The 22794-nt window shown below is 47.2% G+C and overlaps 1 long non-coding RNA gene across 1 annotated transcript in view; it reads right to left on the reverse strand.

Annotated features, from left to right (window-relative positions):
- Window positions 1-22383, reverse strand: part of LOC130704704 (uncharacterized) — a 44608-nt gene extending 22225 nt beyond the window's left edge. Inside the window, exon 1 of the long non-coding RNA XR_009005140.1 lies at window positions 22187-22383. This is a non-coding gene — a long non-coding RNA (uncharacterized LOC130704704). The remainder of the gene's footprint in view (window positions 1-22186) is intronic.
- Between the last annotated feature and the right edge of the window lie 411 nt (window positions 22384-22794).

Raw genomic sequence — 22794 nt, forward strand, 5'->3', positions numbered from 1 at the left:
GTTACTGATACTTTACTGAGTATTGGCAAGGTTGTGGGGAACGAGAATTCTCATAGTTCTGATGGGTATGCAACCACCTTGGAAAGCAATTTAGTAATAGCCAGAAAGTGGAAGCTTTGTACACCACACTAGAAATACCATCGCACAAGTGCGCGAGAAGACATACACAATATTTTTAGTCTCATTGTTGTCATAGAATAAAAAATTGGAAGCAACCCAAATGTCCGTCAGTTGGGGAATAGAAACATAATTACGATGCATTCCCAAATGGAAAACTCTGTCGTAATTTAAAATATGAATGAACTAGTTCTACAAGCATCAAAATAGGTAAATCTTGAAAACACCATGTTGAGGGAAAACAGCAAAATACAATTTATGTAAACATTTTAAATACCTGAAACAGCACTATATTCAGCGCTGTTTGTGAATCCATACGTATGCCATAAATATGAAAGCAGGGACAAGAAACAAGAACCAATTTTAAGAGAGTGGTTCGCTCTGGGAAGGGAGAAAGAGATTTCCATTCTGTATGTAATTTGTTTATATCTTAAAAAGAAACAATCTGAAGCAAATAGAGCGAAATACCAACATTTGTTAAGTCTGGGTGGTGTATACTTTTATGATGGTTTGAAATGTTTTGTCATTTAAAAAATAAACATATTTCAGTGGATTAATTAAAATCGGAAATAAAGCAGAGGAGACTCCAGGCCTGTGCCAGGGTGACTGTGCAGCTCACCCTCGGCCAGAAGACATGGGTGGAGCTCAGGAGAGCCAGGCCCCCAGCGCAGTGTGGGTCCAGGGCCCCGGCTGCAGCCACAAGTCAGCCGCGGGCAGCAGGGGACCTGGTGGGAGTAAGGCGCCTGGGCTGGGTTGGGTCGTACTCAGTTGGAGGAGGACAGAGATGGGCCCTGAGTCTTGGGCTCTCCGGTCCACCTGAGTCAGCACTGGTGAAAGGGATGACATTTGGGCTGAGTGTCAAAACCCTCCAGGGGAAGGTTTGGGGGCTGACTCATGGGGACACTGCTCCTCCCCCGCCCCCTCCCCCTTCCTGCATCTCTCTCCTGCCCCCTCGCCTCCCCATCCTCTTCCTCACTCAGGAACCCTCTTTCCCTTTCTCCAGGTCTCCATCATGGGCACCTCTGTTTTGCCTATGCTATAGCATTGATGTCTATATTAACGTATTCGCTCTATTTAGTAAGAAGCTGAGGTTCCTCGTGGTAACTTAAAATAAATTGGTTTAATTATTTTCACATCACTAAAAATTAAAATAATTTAAAAAATTTTTGTGACTTCTAATAGACAGACCCTCACTCTAGCCCTGCTCAGTGGCCCTTGAGGGAAAAAAGGGGGGTTTCTCTCCCAGTATACTTCATTTCAAGTCTTTTCTAAAAATAGTAATCTGTTAAACATCTACTGCGTGCCAACCATTGTGTGGGCTCAGTGTTTTACATGAATTATTTCATTTAATTCTTTTTAAAAAAATCCACAAGCAATCCTATGAGGGAGCTAATCCCCATGTTACAGGTTATTTCCATCTCATAAATGTGAAAACTAATGTTTGAAGAGCTTAGCTAACTTAGGTAAGTTCTAGAAAATGGCCCAGCAGAAAGTTAAATCCAGTCAGCTTCCAGAGCTCAGGCCGTGAGGGAAGAATTGTCCCTGATGGGAAGTCTGGACAGCACCCTTGAGCATACTATTTCCCTCAGTATTATAAGTTCCAGGAATTCATGTTTTCTGGTAAATTTAGGACTTTGTGCCTTCTCAGTGTAAGTGCTCAGATGATTCAATTTTCAACAACAAAACAGAATTTTATTTTGAGGGTGTCACATCACCCTCAAACATGGAAAGCTATATTATAAAATAAATATCAAACATCTAATTTGGGACTTCCTTGGTGGCGCAGTGGTTAAGACTCCGAGCTCCCATGGCAGGGGGCCCGGGTTCAATCCCTGGTCCAGGAACTAGATCCCACATGCCTGCCACAACTAAGGAGCTGGTGAACCACAACTAAGGAACCCTCAGGCCGCAACTAAGGAGACCGCCTGGCACAACAAAGACCCGACGCAACCAAGTGAATGCATTAAAAAAGAAAAAAAAAAAGACTCTGGCCTTAGTGATGATGAAAATGATGATGATCGTCATCATAGTTGAGGCACATTATTAAGGTCTCACATTAAAAAAAAAAAGCATCTAATTAAAAAACCCATTTCTCTCTGTCACACACACACACACACACACACACACACACACACACACACACATGCACTCACCTTCAAGCACCCACACTTCTGGATCGACTAACCTAAATCAGCAGGCTAAAGGGTTTCTCAGACTCCCCTCAGCATGGAGGTTGCTAATTGCTACCCTAGCAGCTACTGGAAGATCAAAGAGCTGCCCGCAGAGCAGAGCTGCGCTGTTTCATCTTCCACAGACCAAACGCTAACACTGCCCATGGCCCACCATCCATCTCCCCTCCCGAGCTGCCACACTGGACCAATTCCCCTTCCCCTTCCCCACATGCTCTCCCCGACCCTAAAATAACTGTGTCAAAAATAAACACTCCGAAAAATGCTTGCGGAATGAATGGAGAAAGGTCACTTCACTATCATTGTTTCCCTTCTAATTACCATGGTTTTGTCTAAGGATGTGCTTGCTTGTTGGTGGTAGCGATTCAGAAACCCACCACAGGGAACCCTGCCTGGTCTATCTCCCGGGAGCTGGGGCAGGAATGCTGTGGCCTGTCATCCCACCGGCACTGAAGGCTCTGGACCCAAACCATGCGTCACCATCCCATCACCCTGCCCCTGGTCCTCAAGTGCGGCATGAAGTCAGGAGGCTTTCACTCAGGACAGTTCTGCATTCTGCTGGCAAGCGGGGCTAGGAGAAAGGGTCCCCTTTCTGGAGCAAGACATCCCCCCTTGGGGGCTGGCACAACGGAAGGGGTCTTCGGTCACGCATTGCAAAGTGGAGTTGGAACAACCAGAGAGATTCGATCCCCCTCATGATGCAAAACGTCTGACCTTGAGTGGATGAATGAGGCCCTCTCCACACTCTCGGGGCCTCCAGAAAAGCTGTTCCAAGTTCCCTCAGGAGGAAAAATGAGATGCGACTATATAGCAAGCCAAGGAGCCCGTCGGAGTGGAGTGAAGAGAGAGAGAGAGTCTCAGGGGAGGGTCTCCCTAGGGAGCCTGGGTCAAGGTGACTATGAGTGAGGGGTCCCTTGTGCATCAACTCATCAGGTGCCCCCAACCAAAGATGGCGCCCTGTGCACCGCAGTGGACAACTTGAGTCTCCAGGGAGATGTCGTGTGGCACCGAAATGGGTCCCACTCATGCAGGGATCCGCTTCCTCCTCACCCTCTGGACAAGGGGCCTCTCTCCACTGCCATCCCAGGCAGGCAGGCTCAGCTCCTCCAGCTCCAGGCACTAATGGATCCAGCCCACGTTCACACTTGGGTCCCTGCCCTGGGCTCCCAGAGTCAGCTGAGCCCCGTTCCCAGCCCTACCTCCTCTGCCAAAATGTGGGCTTCATGTCCTGGAGCCCCAGGTTTCCAGGCCCTCCACACCATGCTTAGTTTTCTTACTCTGTTCTGGCCTGTAGAGATTTTAATGTTATTTTTCCTCCCTCCCTCCCTCCTTCCCTCCTTGCCTCCTTCTCTCTTTCTCTCTTCTTTCCATGGTTTTCCCCCAAAGAAGTGCTTCTAAAACCCATCCCCACCTTTCCACATCTGCCTCAGTCCCTCTGGTTTAGGGTTTGTCTCCCCTGGACCCATCAGTCTCCTAACAGTTCTCTGAAGTCTATTGGAAACCATGGCCACGTTCAATCTTCTCTAAGCATGGCCTGTGCATTGCACTCCCTTGCTCAATGCCCTCAATGGCCCCTATCAAGACTTTATTATTTATGCTGCATCAAGGATCCCTGCGTGGTGGTGTGTAAGGGAACTATCAACCTTGAGTTCTAACTAGTGCAGTCTTTCTATCTGGGCAGCTGGGCCTGGCCCACAGAAGTCCGAGCTGCAGAAAAGTCCTAAGAGCCTGAGAACAAGATACAGACTAAATGACCTGGTGCTGGCTTTTGGCCACCAAGATCGAGACCCCCCAAGCTGTTGCTGGGTAGGAAAAGGATGTACCCCGGGGGCTAGAGATTCAGGACGCACATGTTTGTTCTGGGAACAATGGTTACAGGATATGTGAATATATACAGTGCAGAGTCACCTAAATGGTCTTCCATCCAAAATTCCTCATCTCTACCCTCCCTTCTAGCGCCAGCTTCCTGGGATAAAAAGCGAAGGGAAGATAGGATGAGAAACGGGGCAAGTGCAAGATGAGAAACAGCTGAGCTGCTGTCACAGACGCGATCATCTGACAGGACCATTCCTTCGCTGAAGTCAGCGAGAAGGCAGGGTAGTCAAGTCCTCACAATGGAGGTGGCAGCCTGAGTGACAGAAGCAGCCATGAGTGGTGACATGAGCACTGCAAGCCCAGGCCACTCAGAGAGTCACAGGAAAGACCAAGGCTTAATGTTGAGCTCCCATGTGACACACCCCAGGGATCCCTTGGGTGGAAAGGCAAGAGTATATGGAGGCCCCTCTCCAGGTGGGATCTGAGTCAGCTCCATTAGAGTGACAGCCATCCCTCACTTACATACTCAGCCCAGTAACCTGAGGGTATGTTGGTTGTAGTTGAATAACTTGTAAACTGAACAAAGAAAGTCCCTTTTCCTTAGCTAGCATTCACTTTTGGTCCCTAATCCACAGACCAAATATGAACTGTTCAACCCTCATTGAACACACCCGAAACATCACTGCTGCCATGCTTTTGTTTATGCTATATTTGGTTGGGGTGCCCTTCCTTCCTCCACTTCTCTGGATTTAGTTCTTAAAATTTTATGCATCCTTTAGGGCCCAATGCCACCTCTTACATGAAGTCTTCCTTGATTACCTCAGTTCTAAGTGATTTTTCTCCACTGAGTTCATATGGCCATTTCTACTTGCATGATGACTCATCACATCCCACTTTGTGATGGAGCTATCCGTGTGGGTCTCAGGTCACAGTGACTCCAGGTGGTTAAATCCCATGGGCATTTTTAGTTGCCATCTTACTTGACCTTTCAGTAGTATTTAATACTATTGAATATATTCTCCTTTTTGGAATACTCATCGCTGTGGCATCTGTATAGACATCTGGGGTTTGCCTGCCTGGCTTCTCTGCCTTCTTCAGGTAACAGCACCCTGATTTTCTTTTCAGGAACTTTCTGGCCACGAGGTATGGGCAGGATTGATTCCAACCTCCAGCTCAGAGACTAACATGTAACCTGAGCCGCACCAACAAGAGTGATACCTGGTGTCTTGCTGAGACCAATAAAAGAGAGAGGTTTTCTTCACCTTAGGTAGGATGTAAACCTGAAGTTTCTGGCAGTGACCTGATCAGGCCACCACATAGAATGGCCCACTCAGCAAAGAACTGAGCAATGGAGAGAGAGGCAGGTTCCTGAGGACCTGTTTAAGTACTTGGATCCAGACACATCTGGCTAGTCCCGAGTTTAGTTTATAAGAGTCAACAAATGCTTCTTCTGCTTCTCCTTCCTTTTTTCTTAAATCAATTGAAGATGGACTTCAGTAGCACATATTTGAATATTTGAAAGCGTCTAGTTCAGCCTCCAGGACAAAACACCCTCTTGGCTTTCCTCCTGCTGGGTTATTCCTGCTCAGTCTCCTTTGCTGATGAATCCTCCTCTACCCAGACTTTAAATGTCACAATCCATCAAAGACTGGTCCTAGTTCCCCTGTTCTTCTGTTCTTTACGTCTCCCTTGGCAATCTCAGCCACACCTCTGGCTTCAATCACCGTCTCAAATTTGTAGCTTTAACCCAGGTCTCTCTTAGGACTCCAAATATATAAATTCACCTGTGTACTCAGTGTGTCTATTTGAATGCCTCAAAAGCATCTTGGGCTGGTCCCATCAATCATGAATTGTGACTTTTTCTCCCCAAATAGCTTCCCTCCTCTGTTCCTATCACAGCAAACAGCACAAGACAAAAAGCTGGGGTCATCTAATCTATCCTCCACACTTTAGCCAAAGTGATCTATTTTTTTTTTCTTTTTTCAAAGTGATCTTTTTTTAACACAAATTAGATCAAGTCTCTTTTGCCTAAATGTTTCCAAAACCTTCCTATGGCTCATGGGATATGTCCAGAACCAGGAACGTGGAGCCCGAGGCCCTGCCCAGTGTGGTTCCCGCCCATCTTGTCTTTCAATGCTCTTCGCTTCCTCCCCGAGCTCCCTCACTCTGCCTCTTATCACTTCCTCAAAAGTGGCATGCTCAGGCTCCGTCCTCAGGGCCTTTGCACTCACCCTTCCCTCTGCCTGGAACCTCTCCCCCATCTCCAGCAAGTTCACTGCCATCATCCTCAGGTCTCCGCTAGAAGATCCGAGAAGCCGTGCCTTACCCGTCCAGATTGCATCAGGCCACCGTAACCCACTTTCCTAGCACCCGGTAACTTTCACTCATCATACTCATGATATCAGTTTTAGTCTTTAATTCCCCAGGAGACTAAGCTGCAAGGGGCAGAGACCGTGTCCATTTTTCTCATTCATGTTTCCTTAGCACTCAGGCCTGCTGAGGGATGGCCAGTGGGCACCAACGAACATTTGGAGAAGAAAGCGCTGGATCCTTGGTGTCTCCCGTTACATGAATAAGGTCTTGGAGACAATGAGGAAGCAGGTGGGTATGCAGGCGGACAACATCAGAGCAGTGAGACCGATGGTGATGAGGAAAGAGCGTGGAAAGGGGAATTTCCAAGGGAAATAGCACCCCAATGGGTAGATAGAAGCCTGCAGAGCAGCAGGGCGAGACCATCCTAATTAAAGTCATGCTGATAAGGGGAAGTAGGATGAGACACTATCATGGGACAGTGAGTTTGTAGATACCTATTTGCTTGGCTGCGCTGTTTAGTTGAGAATGGAGTGGAAAGTCCCAGGTGACATTTTCTAATACAGATGCATTTTGAGGATAAGCATGTATAACTTAATCAAAGAGTTTCTAACATGTGTGTGATGTGTATCATGGATAAAATTAAAGACGTGGTGTGGGCTTGTCATGGATCGTTCTGTGATGTAATTTAAGGTGTGTGATGTACACGCTACCGTCACGTGTTAAAACCTTAGAAGGAAATGTGACCTAGCACTGCTGAAAAATTCATAGGCAGGGGCAGAGAAGCATCACTCTCTATAAACTCTCTGTGCCAGGAGATTTTTCTGTGCTGCCAAACAGTGCATGTCACCTGGACACGGAAGTCAAGAACAAAAAATGAAAGGTTCATTTTTTAAAATTTAACAAAAATGTGTTGGACACTTAATTTATGCCATTTCTGGGACTTCCTAAGTCTATGATCTCATTTAACTTCTTTGCGCCTCAGTAAAATTGGGACAATAAGGTCTGTTAGGAAGAGCAAATAGATAATAATACATTGAGGGTCTTAAAAACAGTGCCTGGTCCAATATAAAAAGTTAGCTGTTATTATTTTCTAATGTTTTATTATAACTATATCTGGTGTCCTTTCTAAGAACTGAGGTTACAGTTGTGAAGAAGACAGATGGGACTCTCATGAAGCTTCTATTCCAGTTAAGGTGGAGGCCAATTAGAAAGTAAGCTAGTGAACAAGGTCATTTCAGAGAGGGACAGATGCAAAGAAGGTGAGGGGGTGGGGCAGAGGCCACTTTCAAAGGAGCCAACAGGAAAGGCCTCTTTGAAGAGGTGACATTGGAGCTGGAACCCGAACAGTGGGAGACAGGAGAAGAATCCTAGCAAAGGCAGTCCAGGCCAGATGCACAGCAAGTGCAAAGGCCCTGAGGCAGAACTGAGTTGAAGTATGAGAGGCAGGAAAATGCAGCGTGCCTGGGGTATGGTGAGAGAGGAAGAAAGTGGTATGAGATGAGATCAGATGTGATGAGATGGAGAAAACCATCAGCACCAGGCTGGACTGACCAAGGAACAAATGGCCAGAATCATGATGGAACATTCCTGCTTGTAGGAGACTACAGTTCAGCAGAGTGTGACCCTAAGGTACCCAGGAGCCAGGGCCCTGAGCTTAGAGGAAAGAACGGCTGAGGCAGAGCCTTGCCCCTTGCCACAGGTCTTGGCCTCCAAGGAACCGTGGTCTCAAGAAGGCAGGGCTTCTCTGCTGGCCATCAATCTCCCTGCCTACCTGTTACAGGAAATAAAGCGAGTTGCTTAACCTGTGTCCATTCCCTCTCCCTTCCTTATTGGCACAAGTTTGATTTTGCTCATGGCAGCAACAGTCCATCCCCAAGTGAAACCGGATTAGTCTAACCCGGTCAAAACCAGCCTGCAACTTGAAGCCTGTGGTAAAGGGGTGCTTAGAAGCCCAGCCCCAAGGAAGCTTCTCTCTTAGGTCTGAGAACCAAAACCATCTCTCCTCCACACCCAACCTAGACACAAAACTGCAACTACTCCCTGGGGTCTACACTCACATAACTTAGCTATCCCACTGTCTTCCTTAGAATGACTGTACTTTTCCAGGACTATCTCACCTGAGTTTCAAGATTCATGAACTCTTCAGTGGAAAGGATCAACAGTACTCACCCTAAGCTTCTTTCACGCCTTCTCTCAAAATCCTTACCTTGCTGTTTCCACTGATCTTACCTTTAATCAACTTCTAATTCTCAGTAAAATCTGATGTCACCTTCCCTGCCCTGAGATACTGCCCAACCTCTGTCGAGGTGTGTTTTCTGTTATCAAAAGGTGACGTTGGTAATGCTCGGGAAGCCAGGCTTTGACAAGCCTGTCGGTCAGCGGAAACGCTGCCTAATGTAACCTAATGCAAGTAAACACATACAAGTTATAGGTGTATTTCAAAAGCTAAAGATTTCCAAGGGGATAAAGAGGCCTGATTTAAAGGAGTGCAGGTAAACATGTATCAACTTTTGGATATCCCTCTGAAATTTGTTCAGATGCCTTTTACCAGAAAATCAGTTTATAAATCTAGTGCAGTTTCCGGAAGTTCTCAATTAGAGACCAGAGGCCACAAGTCCGTTTTAAAAAAATATTTCCCTTAATGTTTGAAATCATCCATTATGTAAGCTCTTATCTTTCTTACTAACAAATAAAAGATACTACATAATTAATTGATCTTTATTATTTTCTGTGCTATTAGGATCAGAAAGCATGATAATATCCTATTTTTTAAAAATCATTTCTGTGTTTGGAGTTCTGGACAATGGTTCATTATTATTACCTATATATAATCATTCTTTGGTTGATAAGTAATTCATTAAATTGTTTGATTTAATCAATAGACCAGGCTCCACGGTGAATGGACTTCGCAGGTTTTACATTTCTTTGTAAAATGAAGCAAATTGTCACCTACTGTTCTGTGAAAACAAAAAATTCAAGAGAGAAGTCTTGACAACTGCTTTTACAATATGCAACAAACTCACATCTTTGAGTGTTTTACTCTGCGAGGCAGACTCACGAGTGAGGGCCTGGGGTGAGGGAGAAAGCACGGGAGACTGTGGGCCGAGGTGCAGTCCTGGGGCTACCGCTAACCAGGGGCCAGAACCCAGGCAGGCGACAAGCACATTATTTAGATCATCTTATCACCAACACTCTGTGAACTAGGTACATGCTACTTAATGTGCCTTTACTGAAGAAAAAATTTAGGCACAGAGAAGTTAAATAATACACAGAAGATCACACAGCCTCGTAAGCACCAGGACCAGAATGCAAGCCGAGGCCATCTGTCACAGCCTCTATGAAATAACACCTGTTAGTGGAGGTGCCCTGGCAGAGGCAGAGGAGAACAAGAGAGAGCCAAGTGAGGCAAGGCTGGGAGCCTCTGGGGAGCCGGTGAGTAGGCTGGGAGGATCGTATTACACATTGCATCAAACTCGAGGCCAAACTCGAGGAGCAGAGATAAGATCCTCCCTTGTTTCCAGCTGTGAGACTTGGGCCAGACCCAGAAGCTGCCGCCCTTTCCTGTAGCAGTCTCATCTTGAACATTCAATGTCAAGGAGGTCTCGTTAATAATGCAGGCTTGTAACACAGGGCAGGATGGCAGTTTTGAAGAGATGCCTGCCACTGCCCAGCTCCCCTCTCTGAACACGGGCAGAGGGAGAATGACAGCAAGACATCCAAGATGCTAGATGAGCTGAAGGTAGCCAGCCAGAGAGTGAGCTGTGGATTCCATTAGGATGTAGTGAAGAATAAGGTCCAAGGAAATTGAAAAGCTGAGGACATGAGGACGTGGCAGAGATTGCAGAGACATGTCAGTCAGAAACGGGCTGCCTACTGAAATGAATTAAAAGAAAAAGGCAGAAGAGAGAGCAGTAGGTAAATACAGGGGAAGGAACATGAAGAAAACAGTGTGAAAACAGACGATCAGGGATCACAAGAGGTGAAGTTGTAATGGAGCAGGACGCTAAGGGGCCTTAACGGGACAGACCCCCCCCCAGGTCCTCTGCCTGCCTCTTGTCTGTAGAAAACCTTCAGTTAAAGAATAAGTTTAATCAGAGAAGTGAGAAAATACAGAAGCAAAGGGAAACAGTCAAAGAAGACAAAAGGATAATAGTTTAGCCATCAAACAAAGTCAAGGACATTTAGTTCCTCCTCAAGGGCTATAGATAATATTCTGAGCCATGTCCTTTGAGCTGTTTTGCAGATACTGAAACCCACACCAGGTGGAAGAAGTTAACTACATGATGACCAGACTGTAGCCATGACATAAGCTGCCACAATTCTGAGAACTGGCTTCAAGGAGATGGGAACAAACCCATCCTGGAACCGAAGACTAACTGTACTTAAAACCATCAAGATGTTGCTGCTCAGACCACGGCATGACCAATTTCAAGATGACTGTCTTGAAAGATTCGAGGAGCAGAGATAAGATCCTGTCTTCAAGATGACTGCGCTATTCTGCAGGTAGCCCCTCCCTCCACCTATACACCCCTAAAACTCCCCTTTGAAAGCTCTTGCCCCCTGAAGCATAGTGGGGAGTTGGCTTTTGGACATGAGTCTACCTTCTCCCCAGATTGCTGGGCTCCTGAATAAAACAAACTTTCCTTTCCTACCAACACTTGTCTCTCGATTATTGGCTTTCGAGCAGCAAGCAGCCAGACCTGAGTTTGGTAACAATTCCTTTGAGGGGAAAAAATAATTACTTGGAGATGAAAGTTATTAGGACAGAAAAGAACCCCTAAGTGGGGTCTGCTTGTGTGTGACATGGTTCTGACGTGACACGTGCACATGATTATTGGGGAACACTCCTTAGCCCTTGTTGGGAATATGATGGGATGCTTCTGCGGCCAACATCACTGGCCTCATATCTGTGAGGATGACCAAGCTATGCCATGGTCAAGACCATGATGATGTTACTCACCACTGTATCTCCAGGACCCAGCACAATGCCTGGGACGTGGTACGTGCTCAATTAGTATTTCTTGAGTAAAAAAAGGAAAGAAGGAAGGAAAGAAAGGAGGGCAGGGAGGGGAAGTTGTACCCCAGGGAAGCTATGCCTGGCTAGCCAAACTGACCACCTTCAGGAAGGCTACATGCAAATGGCTTCCTGCCTCTTCTTGCCTCCCTGCTTCTTCTTGCCTCTCCACCTCCTCTCCCAACACACACGCAGCAGCTCCATGCCTCCTGCTCAAACTACAAAAGGGGGCCAAACAACCCAGGGCATGCATAGCAAAGCACTAAGGAGGCTTCGGGGAGCCTGTGCCCCCATGCCCAGGTCATCCCAGTGCACTAGGTCAGTCTCTATGGCTGCCCTGGCATTGACCTCTGAGCCTTGGGAGTCTTCAAAGCCCAACCCAACCAGTGAGCTGGTTTAACACACGCTCACACTGCTCAGTAAGCCCAGTGCCACGCCAGGAGCTTGACGGGGCCTCCTCTCTTCAGACAAATACTGCCCCTGCTCCCACACTGGGACACCCCTGCTATTATGGTCAAGGGGAAGAGGGCTAAACCTTTCAGTCAGCATAGGCTAGCTCATGCTGCAGTAACAACTCCAATAGCTCAGCGACTGAAAAACAGGTGCATTTCTCACTCACACTACCTATTCATCAGCGGTTGGCTGAGGCTCGATCCTCCATCCCTTTCCCTGGGATCCAGGCTAAAAGAGCAACCACCCTGTATCTATGGTAGAGGGGAGGAGGACTGCGGAGGTTCTCACAGTGGCATTTAGATACTTCAGTCTGGAAGTCACACACACATCAGTCACCTTCACGCACGTGCACAGTCATTGACTGGAAGAGTCACTCACACCCTCCCCCGGCCCCCGCCCCAAGGGGTCTGGGAATACAGTCCTGCCACAGGTTGGGAGGGCAGAGAGCTGGAAATAGTGACCCCAGGCTGGAACTGAGCCTTAGACGTGCGACCCAATTAATCCTAAGCCCCTTCCCCTTAGCAAGGTGCCAAGGGCTGGACACCCTCCGCAGAGGAAGTGTGGGAGGCCCAGCCGAGAAGGATGGAGGTGCTTTCTAGTCAAGCCTGACGCACAGGGGGACCCCGTTCCATACTTTTCTATCTGAGGCTCCTCTCCTGCTCGGCAGTCTCAGCTCTCCCGAGGCAGGGACAGCCCAGAGGGGGACAGTGCGGAGGCAGGCCTGCCGTCCTGCCGTCCCAGCTGGCGGAGGACGGACTTCTCCATGCTGCACTCCCAGGAAGGGTCCAGTGACAGCAGTACTGCAGTAAACAACAGCAGCAAAGGGGCGGGCTTGAGGATGCACTTTCTTTTTTAAAAAAATAGCATGGACGTTTTCCCCTCCCTCATTTCAGGAATCGAGCACCATTGTTCCTTACCAAACAGCCCACATGTCAAAACTGCCGGGATGGGTTTCAGGGGAAGCAGGGTGGACGGGGGCAGGGAGGCAGAAAGGCAAGGGAGGTGTCGGGAGAGATGCACAGTCAGGCAGGGGGTTGGGGAAGGCAGTGGCTGCGAGCAGACAGGCTTGGCTATGGGGAGAGCGCGGGACGTGGAGAAAGAGAAGGTCACAGAGAAAGCGCTCTTATCACATCCCTTCTCAAAGACATCCCAGCGGCTGGAAAGGCGAATTCGCTCTTTACCAACGGTTCCTGCTTCTTCAAAAGTGGATCAGAGGGTCTGTGATTGCGTGAATCAAGAGGAGGACGCACATGGCGCCTGGGCTGAGGATCCCCACCCCTGGGACAAGGCCAATGCAGAACACTTAAGGCTTCCAGGAGAGGAAGACATTTGGAAACCAGAGGTCCCAGGGGAGCTGGTCACTTGCACTGACTCCTATGCCAGGGTAGATAAGAGTGCGGGGTAGCTGAGGAAAACTGAGAGCCAGATGTCTTAAACATATCAAATGAAGCTCCGTCTAACTTCTGGTCTAGACCTCAAAAGAGCTGAACCAGATGACTTCTGCCAGTTCTTTTGGTTTGGGGGTTTTGTTCTGTTTTGTTTTTCTGTGTTTGTCCTATGAAAAGCTGGGTGGTCGCAGCTTGCCCGGGTTCTGGAACCTTCTGGAACCTACATAACCAGTATGGGCCTCAGAGGGGAGTGGAGAAAGCAGAAATCTCAAAATATAGAGAAAGAAAGAAAAAGAATAAAAAGGAAGGGAGGGAGGGAGGAAGGAAGGAAGGGAGGAAGGAATAGAGAAGAAAAGAGAAAAGAAAGGAAAAAAGAAAGACACCACCCCCTTCACTTCTCTTCACTGCCCACACAAAAGCCGGTGATGCTTTGCCACTGCTCCCCAAGTAGCCAGGCTGCACCTCACTAACCGGGGTCATATCTTTCTTTTTATTTATTTATTTATTTATTTTTGGCTGTGTTGGGTCTTTGTTGCTGTGCACGGGCTTTTCCCTAGTTGCTGCGAGCAGGGACTACTCTTCATTGTGGTGCACGGGCTTCTCATTGGGTGGCTTCTCTTGTTGCAGAGCACGGGCTCTAGGAGCATGGACTTCAATAGTTGTGGCACTCGGGCTCAATAGTTGTGGCACTCGGGCTCAATAGTTGTGGCTCGTGGGCTCCAGAGCGCAGGCTCAGTAGTTGTGGCGCACGGGCTTAGTTGCTCCGCAACATGTGAGATCTTCCAGGACCAGGGCTCGAACCCGTGTCCCCTGCATTGGCAGGTGGATTCTTAACCACTGCGCCACCAGGGAAGCCCAGGGTCATATCTTTCTTGACCTAAGCTGTGCTCTAGGCCCAGTGACAGCAATCAGAAATAATCAGGCTAGATCAAGCCCATGCCATCCTGGAGAAGGGGTACAGTGATTTCCGATTTCCGCTGAGGCCTCCCTAGTAACTTTCCCTCTCTGAGCAGGGGAAACACGCGGGCGGCTGCTGAAACACCAAGGGAGGCTCAGGAAAGATGCGCGACTCTCTAACAGAGGACAGCCGGAGGGTGGTTAGCCAAGAAGGGGGCCGACAGCACAGGGCAGCCAGCAGGGGCGAGGCCGCGGCAGGGTGGCTGGGGAACGCCCCCACCGGCGGGGTGAGAAAGCTTCCGTGGCCCGTGGAAATCTTGATAAAGAGATGACTCGCCCTGCAGCAGCATCCTGAGGGCTGCCCATCCGCCCACGCGCCCACGGTGGGCAGGCGCGTCCCACGCTGTCATCGTCTAAGTTGGCAGGCACCGGCACACTTAATTACCAGGGAAGCAGAATCAGATCACACTTCCTATGCCAGCTCCTGATTTCATTTGTGTTGTCATTTTTTTTTTTTTTGGTCCTTTACCATAACTCAGCTGAATGGATCCAAAAGATGTCCAGAACACTGGGTTATCATCAGGGATACAGAGATGAGGAATTTCATTCATGCATCCTTTCATTGACAGAATAAATATTTATTGAGTGCCTGCTGTATGCCTGGCACTGTGCTTGGTGGTAGGGAGATTCTCATTTTTGTGTAGCGGTTGAGATTTGGACAGCATTTGCCATCCCTTTCTATGTTGTGGAGGGAGGGGCTGTGATATTTGGACACCACAATGGGGCAAACCGGAGGTGATCCCTGCCCAGAGGAGGCCACCTGGCTCCTGGGAGCTGAAGGGATTGGTTGCCATTTCACAGGTGAGTTACTCTGCCTTAGAGCTGGGCTTTTGCGTTGTTTCTATTAATGAAGTATAATGTGGTGCCTCTAATCCGGTTCTGGCAATCTCCTCAAATGCCCTTGAGGGAAATCTTCCCTCCCATGGCCTTTTCTTTCTTGTTTGAGTTTTGAGGGCTTGTCAGAAGGGAGTTTGTACAGAGAAATGCTGGCCATTGGGTTAGCCACATCATGAAGGTAAATGATTTAGCATAATTTTTTCTGCAGTTGGGAATCTTACGTCGAGTCTGTAGGAGTCCTTTAAAGAATAGGTATTCAGGGACTTCCCTGGTGGCGCAGTGGTTAAGAATCCGCCTGCCAACGTAAGGGACACGGGTTCGATCCCTGGTCCGGGAAGATCCCACATGCCATGGAGCAACTAAGCCCGTGCGCCACAACTACTGAGCCTGCGCTCTAGAGCCTGTGAACCACAGCTACTGAGCCCATGTGCCACAAGTACTGAAGCCCACACGCCTAGAGCCCGAGCTCCTCAACAAGAGAAGCCACTGCAGTGAGAAGCCCGTGCACCGCAATGAAGAGTAGCCCTCGCTCGCGGCAACCAGAGAAAGCCCCAGCACAGCAACGAAGACCCAACAATGAAGGCCCAACACAGCCAAAAATAAATACATACATACATACATACATAAATAAATAAAAATTTTAAAAAAAAGAATAGGTATTCAGACTCTAGTTAGTGTTTCTCATAATCATTAATACAGGATTATTTAGAAAACTGACTGGAATGAATATTCCCAAACTCTTGGTCCTCCTGGACAGAAAAGCCTCCCTCTTCTTTGACTGGTGAGACTAGGAAAGCAGCTTTCACGGGGCGTATTTCCTATATTAAGAGAAAGAAAGAGAGAGAGAAGAAAGAAGGACAGAAGAAAGGCAGGAAGAAGAAGGGAGAGAGAAAGGGAGAGAGAAAGGGAGGGAGGGAGGGAGGGAGGAAGGAAGGAAGAAAGAAAGAAGGATCGAGAAAGAAAGGGAGAGAAAGTCCAAACCACACATTCACCAGAGGAGGAGACCAAGGCCCAGGAAGGCCACAAGACTTACCAGGCTCACACAGCTTCACAGAACTAGCACTGGAGTACAGGTGGACTTCCCGCTGCACACCTAAGTTATCTTCTCTCTTTAGCCAAAGACACCAAGGCCTTTGACTTCAGTCACAGGTTTCTAGGGAACACGTAACATACTGGGTTTTGCTTACCTTTTATTTAGCAATTTTCCAAATGAACTTCTATCAGACCTCTGCTGATTTGCTTTATTTAATTAGAGAGATTCTTGAGGAAGAGAGCCCCAGATAAATATTTTTGTCTGGGTAAAGATAAAGACAATCTTGTTATGGCAAAGCTGAGGTGCTGTGATGAACCCCGTCTGTTGGACTCCTGCTGTCTCCTCGTTGGGGGCGGGACACGTAAAGCAGGCAGTCTGGGAGAGGCAGCTATAGCACTAATACAGCCCTCACCTTTCCTCCACAATAGTGTAGAAGATAACCTTTGGCTGGGAGAGGAGGCAGATGCTTGGGCTAAACCAACATATATAATGACAAGGTCTCATCAAAACAAATTATTTCCTTTTCACCATCACCTTAGTAGTCAACTTTTCCATTATTGCCCAGCTTTATCTTTCTGTCAGCATAAAAAAAATACCATCATGAGGTAAAATGTACATGGTATCCACACAAAGGCATACCGTCAGGAGGTTTCACGGATGTAAAGGTGCCCTTGTGTTCCCCCCATTTCCTCCTGCTTGGTGCTTGCATGCGGGTGCCTGGCAACCCGGTGCCTGCTGTGGTAGCTTACCCGGGGCGGGGGGAGGGCAAGAGGCGATAGCCCAGGCGAATGCCCGGCAAAAGGGCAGATCCGGCCAAGGACCGTTATCAGATGAGGTGGAGGGGTGTGAGGTGACTCAGACACTGTGAAAAGGCATTATGCATGTATAACCATACTTCCCTTTATCAGAAAGCATGCCCTTGAAATGCTGCGACTAAACCAAGGTCTGCAAATCCAGTCCTGTGTTCAAGGAGCTGGGAGAAACTTGCTATTCACACGATTCCTATAAAGCATCCTTTATCTACCAAAGCTACCATTTGTTTGTTCATTCATTTGTTCATTCCACAACTATATATTTATTCAGGACTTTGAGCAGGGCACTGGGTCAGGTACTGGGAATATGGGGGAGGCGGGGAGATAAGACTTTTCCTGTGCTTGTGACCTTCAAATCTTTACACAAACATTACCAGAGAAATATAGGTGTGCTAATTGATTTTTTTTTTTTTTTTTGCCAAAATGGGTCTTCAGAAATATCTGCTTATCAGCAGACTAGTGACTAAATAGAACTGTGTTCTGGGGCACCTGCCCCTCCTCCCTGACCCATCCACGGCAGTTTGTTCCTCCAGGGCAGGACTTCCAACCTCTTTCCCCAAATGTTTTAGTTTTAGTTTTGCTTTGATCCAAATCTTTTCTTGCCAGCCTATGTGAAGTACAATGTGATCCGTCAACTTGAATCCCAAGCGCATCTGGGAAAATGACCCTTGGAAGAGAGAGAGCCGCTTTGGAGATAAGAGCACCTAGTTTGGGAATAAAGATCATTTGAGACGTCTCATTAACACATAGGTCTCTGCCTGCTTATGGTCAGGTACCTAAGAGAGTGACAAGAGAGCAATTAGCAGCAGGTGGAAAGATCAAGCACCAAGGCTGATCTGGCTGCTGCGCTGCCGAGTGTCTGATCTGTCACCAGCGGAAACCAACATGAGGACCTGATATGATACCGTCCCTGGAGGAAAAAACCAGCCACTTAGTCGAAAGCTGATTTCACCCCCGGGGTGGGGTAGGGCAGTAGTTTGTCCCTGCTGAGATTGATACGGGTGCGTCTTCCTGCCCACAACGCCTTGGCCTGCCCCACCATCTGACACCTTCCAGAGTGTCTGATTTGCAGACTTGAGATCACACAACCCATCTCCTCTGACCCAGGGACCCACTTTACAGCCAAGGAGGTGCCACGATGGCCCACGACCTCAGGATCCAGTGTCCCTTCCGTACACTGCACAGTCTGGAGGCTGCCAGCTGGGGAGGGTCAGAAAGGCCTCTACAGGGCCCACATTTTGTGCCAGTTTTGGCACAAAGTCTTCCTTTAAGATGCACAGTATACCTTGGACACTTTGAATAGGGGGCAGAAGTGGCCCCTCTTCTCACGTATCTAAGTGGTCTAAGTCACTTATCTAAGTGACCTGATTGGGAGCTTTGTGCTTCTTATTCCTTAAAGGCACAATAACCGGATGCAATCAGAGCCTGACAAAAACCTGGTCACCGGAGAGACTAGGATTCTTGGGCGGCGGGGGGATCTCAGGGTTACCCCACAGGACCAGCAACCTAGACCAGCAAAACTGCCATCTGAGAAGGTGAGCATCAATCTTGCCTCAGGGGGCTTCCCTGGTGGCGCAGTGGTTGAGAATCTGCCTGCCAATGCAGAGGACGCGGGTTCGAGCCCTGGTCTGGGAAGATCCCACACGCCGCGGAGCAACTAAGCCCGTGAGCCACAACTACTGAGCCTGCGCGTCTGGAGCCCGTGCTCCGCAACAAGAGAGGCCGCAATAGTGAGAGGCCCGCGCACCGCGATGAAAAGTGGCCCCCACTTGCCGCAACTAGAGAAAGCCCTCGCACAGAAACGAAGACCCAACACAGCCATAAATAAATAAATTAATTAATTAATTTAAAAAAATCATGCCTCAGGGTAGCATCAGGGACTGTAGTTTGTCCAACCAACCTCCCTGTTGTAAATCTTTTTTTTTTTTTTTCATTTAAAGGAATTGAGAGAAAACCAGCTGAGTGTGAAGTAAGCCATCACCTTGAAGAATCAGTGATGGGCCAGAGTGAATTTAATATGAAGCGTGAGTGGATTTGAGCAACGTAAGAGGTGGATGGGGGCCAAGGCTGCTGGTGCCTCATCCGTAGGCCTTCAGGGCCCACGTGCCCTGTGCACACCCAGTGCCTCTTACTGCAAGTGCCTGCTGCCGGGAGCTTTGTCTGGACTTCGGGGGTACTTGACCTTGCGCAGGGCAGGCCAGGGGCGCTGGGGAATTGATGCACTTGGGAACAGGTCTCATTAAAGCACAGCAGGCGGTGTGACTGGGAAAGGGGTTTGGAGAACATATAACAGAGAAACCTAGCGCCCAGGAATGGCCTCTCTGAGACGTGAAGGATGAGCGGGGGTCAGCCAGACAAAGAGAAAGAAGAAGAGTGCTGACAGGCACAGAGATAAAGGGAGGCCATCGTGCATACAGGGAAACGGCAGGAGCACAGAATGGACAGAAACAGGCAGGGGTTGTACCAGAAGGGTCTTAGCATCCTTGTTTTGGAATCCCAGTTATTTCCTAAGAGCAACAGAAACCCACTGAAGGGTTTTTTTCACAGAAGGTGACAAGATCCAACTTATGTGTTGGGAGATTACTCTGGCATAGTATGGAGAAAGGTTTTGAAAGAACAAGGCTGGAGACTGGGAGACCAGGATTCCCTTTGGCATTTGGATATATGAGTCTGGTGTACAGGGACATGGTGTGACTAATGATACAGTAATTAAAGCCCACTGTACAGGGCATAAGATGTTCCAAAGGGAATGTAAAAAATGAGAAGCGCGGACAGCCCAGGCCTAAGCCCCGTGGACACAAACATTGAAGGAAAAGGTAGGGGCAGAGGAGACCCCAAAGAAGACCAAGGAAGAATAGCCAGAGAGGTACGTGAAAAACTGAATAGGATGGCAGCTAGGGAACCCTAAGGGAGAGAGTATCTGGCCAGCGGCATCTAATGTTTTTAAGAGGATAAGCGAGATTAGTCTCATTCACTGCTTCTGACAAAATAAAATACAACCTTTTAGGAAAATAATTGGAGGTGTACCTCGAGCACAATATCCCGACTCCTGAGAATTTATTCAGAGGAAATAATTCAAGTGGAGGGAAAAAAACCTACTTATGTAACTATGATGATATTATTTATAATGGTAAAACAAACAGATAGAAAAAACCTTTCATGCCTCTGATAGAGAATTGACTCAGAAAATTATGAGCCATAAACTTAATGAAATATTTTGCAACCATTAAATATTACAATTATGACTGCCATGACACCACATTAAAATGTATATAAAATAGCATCAAGTGAAAAAACAAAATGCAAGATTCTATGTAAAAAGTAAAATATGCATAAGGGTAAAGATAGAAAAAGCATGGAAAATATAAATACTTCAAATGTTAGAGAAGTAGAATTGTGAATTTTTAAAATTATTCCCAGTATTATTGTTATACTCTTTATAGACAATAAATTACAATCAGGAAGGGAAAAGAAAAACATACTACAGAGCAACTTTACAATAGGTAGAAAAACCTCGTACAATGCCAAACAACTTGCTGTCTGTGTAAGGATGAGAAAACAAAACATAAATTTTGCCACCTATAGCAGGGTTTTGTGGAAGTGTTTATTGCTTTCTGGACCAAAGAGGGTCAGACAACTGAGTATATACTTAATGCTCATCTAGAGAGAATAAATGTCCAAATAACCCTTAGTGTGAAAACTGTTTACTCTTGGAAGCCATGAAGATAAAAGGAAATTAAGTTAAATGCAGCCTGATATTCACTATATTCATAATATTCACTATAAATTCTACACACTCTCCCGCTTACAGGGAGGAGCAAGGGAATTCACATCTTTTGAGCACCAACACGTGCCAAGAATGCTGCTGGTCACTTACACACAATGGTGCGCACCCCCCGAGGGAGCATGAGGACCCCTGCATCTTCTTACGTTCTCCAGTCAACAAGCATCAAAATCCACAGAGTCTGCTCCTGCTTTGTTCACCCCCTCTCAGCTCCCAGTGGAGAATTCAGTGAATTTCAGTAACCATCTTGTACAACTGGACAAGAGTGGAGATGTGGCTTTGTTTCCCCAGCTTACTAAATTTCAAAGTCACCTCTTCCCTTTCCATTTCATCTCCTCCTTTCTCTCCTCTTAGCTCTGCCATCATAGTTCTGAAATTCATTCATGCGTGAGCCTAGGGCTGAATCGCTGTTGTGTAATGTTCCTTTATTCTAGTAGCTAATCTTCTTTTCATCTCACCCACGTACAGCATTTGAGCTCCATGCCTACTACAACGTTGTGGAACGTCGGGGCACTCCCTTCTAGTTGACTTCTAAGGAGGATTTCATTTCATCCCTTGATAATCACATCCTGGGTTTATTCACTTTTCTAATAATTCTATTAGAATGTTTATAAGATGACGTGCTTTTAATTGTTTCCCTCACCTCAAAGGTACAGAGAGTAAGTTTCTCTAATGGTTTTGTAACTCCCATCCTTTATTTTTTATTGCTAATGGACTCTCCAGTAATATAAAATGACTGATGAGTGCAGTCAGAGAAAAGCAGAAAAATCAATACCTGCCCAGACTCCACGTTAGTTAAAAGCAAGTGAGGAGCTGAGGCTGGCAGACAATAGAATTTTCTCTGGCTCTTAAGTATCTGAAAGAAGAAAAAATTAGCTCAGATGGGCTGTAAAGCTCTCAACAAAGGAGACTTCTCTTTATAAACACAGGGTGTTGAAACAAGAGAATAATACCAAGGTAGGTCGGGTGTTCCTTAGACATCTGTTGTGCTCACTGTCTCCAGTAGAGGGCAGTGGTAGACGCAGACACTGACCCCAGGCACCACCAAACCAGCGCTGCCTCTCCAGAGCGCCTCTCCTCCCCTTGCAATAGAAGGTCATGCTGCGGTGACTCGGACCAAATCCAAACCACACCCTTGCGCAGATGTGGTCATCGTTAGCAGAGCCTCAGAGACTGCAAGTTCTTATTTGATAAACTAGGGTCCGCACAGCAAACGTACTAGGCATTGTACACGCATCACCTCGAGTCGTCACAACAGCCCTATGATATGGGTACTATGATCATCATCATCTCCATTTACAGATGAGAAAAATGAGCTTGGTCCGCTTTCCCAAGGACACCCAGCCAGTGGATAGAGCTGATATTGGAAGTGGTTCCAGTCTACAACCCAAGAGCCCAGCCACCATGCTATGAATGGCTGGCCTTACAACCTGTTCTATTCACATGCACCATTTATCTTACTCTGGGAACTTACTTGACAGCAGGAACCTTAGGTAACTCATCCTTTCATCCACTCACAGCTAGCAGAGGGCTTTGCACATGGTAGGTGGTCAGTAAATAAGTCTGATTCATCATTCAGAAGTGCTTTGGTGTGTCTTTTGATGGTATTGTGATGGGTGGAATAGGTTCAACATATTCCTCAGTTTGTCTTCATTCACGATCTAAGGCAGCGGACAGCAATGACACAGACGAACCTGTTGAAGACACAGACAAGTGAGAAATAAACTTGAACTAATACCCACCTGGATGCAGTATTTAGGTTACAAATATAAACCAAGGACAAAAGGCTAAGGTGATCTTCTATGCTTGTTTCTTTAACCTTCCCACTCTGCTACTCCCAGGTTTCTTAAAAACTTCCATGAAAGTCCAGATTAATTACAACTTTGGATCACTGTCTCCAGAATTTTCTGCCAGCTGCCACCCCCAGAGCAGAGTGGGTGTGGGTGGATTTCTGCTCCCAGAAATCTTTTCCTTTCAAGATTTCAGCCAACTACCCCTGTCCTGGTATCGCTCAGAGTTTAGTACCACTCATCCCAGAGCACTCGCCCTCATCACCATTCCTATCAAAGGCAATGAGACTGG

This window comes from Balaenoptera acutorostrata, chromosome 14 (assembly GCF_949987535.1).
Source record: "Balaenoptera acutorostrata chromosome 14, mBalAcu1.1, whole genome shotgun sequence".
Classification (NCBI taxonomy): Eukaryota; Metazoa; Chordata; class Mammalia; order Artiodactyla; family Balaenopteridae; genus Balaenoptera; species Balaenoptera acutorostrata.